Source organism: Rhagoletis zephyria, unplaced genomic scaffold, assembly GCF_001687245.7.
Source record: "Rhagoletis zephyria isolate East Lansing unplaced genomic scaffold, Rhagoletis_zephyria_1.1 Rzeph_scaffold_01542, whole genome shotgun sequence".
Classification (NCBI taxonomy): domain Eukaryota; kingdom Metazoa; phylum Arthropoda; class Insecta; order Diptera; family Tephritidae; genus Rhagoletis; species Rhagoletis zephyria.
Genome location: NW_016158626.1, coordinates 1 through 5090, shown reverse-complemented (window position 1 = coordinate 5090; position 5090 = coordinate 1). Strand labels below are relative to the sequence as shown.

The 5090-nt window shown below is 34.0% G+C and overlaps 1 protein-coding gene across 4 annotated transcripts in view; it reads right to left on the bottom strand.

Annotated features, from left to right (window-relative positions):
• Positions 1 to 1119, bottom strand: part of LOC108364357 (anoctamin-1) — a 48269-nt gene extending 47150 nt beyond the window's left edge. For 2 of the 4 annotated variants that reach the window (XM_017618009.1, XM_017618012.1), the window contains exon 1: positions 901 to 1119. The gene's annotated coding sequence lies outside the window, so the exon portion shown is untranslated. The remainder of the gene's footprint in view (positions 1 to 900) is intronic. The other 2 variants (XM_017618011.1, XM_017618014.1) reach the window with 1 other exon arrangement.
• Positions 1120 to 5090: the final 3971 nt, after the last annotated feature.

The window sequence follows — 5090 nt, the reverse complement described above, 5'->3', positions numbered from 1 at the left end:
CTGATCATTTATGTATACATTTGTCTATATCTATCTCGATTCGTTTTGGCTGTTACAAACAACCGTTATGTGAACAAAATTAATATACCCTTGTGCACAAGTGCGCTCGGGTATAAAAAAGTGGCTTATTCCTTAATTTTAAGATACGCTATGTAGCTTTGTACCTTAAAATAAAGTAAAAAGCGAGTTTTATATTAAAATTTATCAAATATTAACTATTTAAGTTAAGTATGCATCTCCAAACAAAAAAATATGGGTTAGGCCACCACTGCTCCCACGGCCTCACGCGTATGAATGTTTGTATGGATGTATGTATCGTGCTTACGTACTCGTCAGTTTACAAGTCAAGTAGCACCTAAGGAGTTGTTAAGACGTTTGCTTGAAAAGCGCACCCCTTTCATTCAAGGGTACGTCTATAGCTATCATGTAGCATACATATTTTATATTTATGGATTATTACCGTACACATGTATGTATGTGCATATGTACGCTTATGTTTCTACATATGTTTGTCCCTTGAATGAATTCGTAAATACATATTTAAGTATTCCACACCCTAACTTTGATAACACTAGTTTGTGCTGCGCTGATGTTTGTCTGATGCTATTTCCGTTGCAGCTTAGCACCGCTAAGGGTAGCTGCGGGTAAGTGGATATGTCTTGGTTTTTAGTTTCACTAGGTACATGGGAATTCGCTTATCCATATTTTCCTACAAGCGATGATTCAATATTAACGAAACTACATACTGCCTTTTTTGTTAGCGAAACTTCAGTTTGTTATTAGGTTAAGCTATTTACATACATATATGTACATGTATTAGTGTCACTCAGCATTTTTAGTTAGTTAGAATGTTAGTCGGCATGCGTTCTGTATTAATTATTGTACAATCTTCAACCTTACTTGATAGAATATTCTCTATGAAATCATTTAATTTTTTTTTACAAAAATATACGAAAGCAGGTGACACTCCGGACTCAAACTCGCGATTATCGACTTCAACTTCGACTTAGAACATTTTGCCGACTTGTTCAATATAACACAAGCAAAGCTTTGGTGCGTTTTTAATGAATATTTTCTTTACTTTGGTTTTCATTAATGCGAGTAATATAATAATGGAAAAACTTTTAAGAAAAAAACAAATGAATGAAGAAAGACCGAGCAATANCTTTACTTTGGTTTTCATTAATGCGAGTAATATAATAATGGAAAAACTTTGAAGAAAAAAACAAATGAATGAAGAAAGACCGAGCAATACAGAAACCTGTCAAAATTGGTTGGATAGTGGTGGCAAACTATCGATAGTATCGATGGGAAATCACTATCGCAACTATAGATGGCGACCGTTATCGGCCATATTTGAAGTTCGATAGTCTGCGATCAAACACGGAAACTCGAGTTGCTTATTATCGGTGATTTCTCTTTTGGTGTTGCCCTTTCCATTCACACACAGAAACTTTTTTGTACGCAATTTTTGTTGTCAGCTGTGAACCGCTAAGGTCGGTGTTATGCGGAAAAACTTTTGTTGTTTTGTTTTGAGGTTGTTATAACTATGTTCACATATCAATATTATCACAATCAAAGCTCGTTTTTTAATCACCCCGTTTACACAGGCAAATCTCAGATTATTAGCCGTCAAATTTGTTGTGCTTGTTATTCTCACATCTCAAGGAAAAGTTATGTTTCTTCTCGGTGGCACCGTGATCACGTTTTTATGCTATAATAGGCAATATTAATATATTTTAAGTCAACATTTTATTAAAAATATCTTTACAAACCTCTTTTCCTTGCTAGCGTACATTTTTGTTTACTTTTACATTTGGCATTTCACCTCTTTTTTGAAAAAACAGTCGATAAAACTAGGATGGACACCGAAAAGTTATCGGTTTAATCTGAGATTATTTTATAATTACAGATTAACCAGGCACGAATTTTATATGGCTAATCTCTTGTTATAATTACAGATTAGGGTGTTAAGCTCGAAAATTCGGATAATCTACTTATATGTGAACCTAGTATATGTCGAGTTTGGCACAAGGTTGCACGTTCATTATGGTTTTCATGGCTATTGCCAACACGAAATGAGAATTTCAGATGTACATAACGCGCACAATATATTTTTTATGATATCGCATAGGCAATTAACTGTTCCCTAATCTTTGAAGCATAAATTCAGTTCTCTGGCTTTCGGTATCACGGCAATTTTTGTGTATACCAACAATTGTCTAAAGTTTTTGTATATGACAACACCGAATTTGCTGCAGTTTGACCAAACAAAATTAGTTTGCTGTGAGAGTCGCCAAACTCGCTCTCTGCGAGTATGCTACAAATACAATTGCACGCAGTTTGCCAAACCAAATTTCTGCATAACACCGACCTAACTTGAAATACTCAGACGAACGAGAGCACAAAGCGTGTTTCCCGATTACGGGCGACTCGGTACCCGTTCCCTTTCCTCGTTTGTATGAAATTTTTTATAATACGGGTGCGGATAGTCCCAATAAACATTTTGGCGAATGTTCGAAAATTACATTCGATATCCAATATGAATATCGAACTTAGAATCAACTCATAACCAACCTTAGTTTTCCAACGTTTATAGTATATTGGAAATACACTCGAGATGGGTTCGAAAAAAAGGAAACCATGGTAACAAGAGAAAAAGTGATATCCAGCTCATTCTCGAAGGGAAATATAAGAAAATCTCTCTCTCTCTCTAAAATTCCAATTCAACAATGGGCTGGATTTCGAATTCATAACGAAAGAAAAATACATTGGATAACGAACGTTCCGTTTTGCTGGTGAATGGCCTAGTTCCCGAATCGAATACTAACCTATTTCACATTCGTTATCGAAGGTGAGACTCGGAGAAAGATTGGTTTTCGAATCCTTTTCGAATTGTTAACAAAGCCGAATGTTTATTGGGGTGTAGCAAATTATCGGCAAACTTACAATGTAAAATATAACGTGCTTGTTATAGATATGTTTATATTGCATGTGTTTCATTATATGTAATAACTTTTACGGAAAACTAGAGCATAAGTCATAAAACTTTTCGTCAAAAAATCTCCACATAAAATCATAAGGGTACAAATGACAAAAGTTTTATAAGTAAATAAACAAAAATTTAAGGAAATAAATAAATATTTTATAGTTTCTTTATTTTTAAAGCTTGTTATTTTTTTTTTAAAGCTCAGTTTAATGTCTAACGAAAACCATGTAAATCCCAATTTCAAACTTTGTGCAACAAAATTATTTCAACTCTTAGGGCCATTTCAAATGGATATTCAAATGACACTTAAGTTTAATTGTGGATGGTTGTTTAATGCCATTTAACTTTCGTTGGGTTTCAGATCAACTTTGTTTAAATATACCGAACAATTGGCAGCACTGCTGCTTGTTCCTTGAAATTGTTGTTGCATTTGCCTGTTTGTTTACGTTTTGTGCTGAACAGCTGATTGTTTTTTGGTGGGATTTGGCAAGATTAATTAAACAACCTACCAATGAATCTTGGTTGTTTGCTGCAAACACAGGGTTGCATATCTCATATTTAAATAGCCAATATTGGCTATTTAAGTGCAGATTAAATGTATGATCTGAAAATAAATAGTGGAAGTTACTCAACAATCTCTACTTAAATAGGCCATCTGAAATTAGGCCTTAAAATTTTATATGTAGCAATTTATATGTTTGATTTACTATTTTAAAGAAAATAAAACCCGAAATTTCTTTACAGTCCAGATCGTGTTGTTCAGATTAATAATTAATTAATACTAATGGTACTCATTTAAAAGCGCAAAACTCTCGCAAACTGGGCAAACTGTGCAATTTAAAACCCTCGCAAATGAAATGTCAAAATTTGTATGGAAAGTCTTTTGCACAAAAAGGGCAAGTTTGCGTGGAAATTTGCGCAGTGTGATGTGCAATCCTCAATCAACGCTCAACGCTTTTTCGTAAGACTTAAATATTTTCTTAAATTCGAGTTTTAATTATTCAACTTTTTAAATTAAGCATTGTCAAATAAATTAATGTCCGAAATTACACAGAATATAAAATTGTCCTCATGCGCAAAGTTGCCCAATTTCCCGAATATGAAAGTTGCGCATATAGATTAGTACCCTTATAANCACAGAATATAAAATTGTCCTCATGCGCAAAGTTGCCCAATTTCCCGAATATGAAAGTTGCGCACATAGATTAGTACCCTTATAATTTTTTTTTTTTTACGCTTTAAAGCTGAAGATATTAAAATATACAACGAATGTTCATATTTCTTGAACATATTTACTTGAAAGTTTGCGAAATTTTATTGTGTAGTAATTTCAAAATTTTTACTTGTACAAGCCTGGGCAATGATTGTGTGTGGTTTACAGACTAACCTAATATTCGCGACTTGCGTTTTGGTACGCACGCCGCAGAATTTTTTTTCTTGCGTCACCCGAAATTGGCTTGCGTGCGTTTGCATTTGATTTCATTGAGCGAAATGTCAAATCAAAATGTCACGCAGAACAAAAATTGGAAATTGAGTTAGCTTCATACGCACTCCGTTCAATTTCGGTTGGTCCCATACAAGTTGTATGTGCATGAGAAATTTTTTACAGTAAATTGGCGGCGTGCGTGAATATTAGGCTAGCCTGTGAGGGGGGCCTATAACTTTGTTTTTCGTTATGCAAATAAGCATACTGATTCCCTGTTTTTTGTTGAATCAAGTAATATAATCTTTTTTTATAAGTATGAATTTAATTGTAATATTCTTTTTATTATTTGTTTTTCAAATAAAAGTAAAAGAAAAATAAAAGTTGTTTTTGCTTTTGATACTTTCTTTGCTTGACAACTGGTGCTTTTTTTCAAGGTCGCGTCAACGCTGATTGTCAGGTGGTGCCCCTTTTTTGAAAAATGTAAAGTGCGTGTAGCTGCTAGATGACGCAATACACACTACTTATTTGTATAGCCGCCTTCGTTTCGCCACTTCTCTACACGCTTAAGCTCATCTCCCGCAAACATATTTATTAGCTCTGATCCAACTCTTCCCATGAAAAATCCTATAAAAATGTCAAACAGCAAAATTTCTCTCTGAAGTGAGAGTAAAAAGT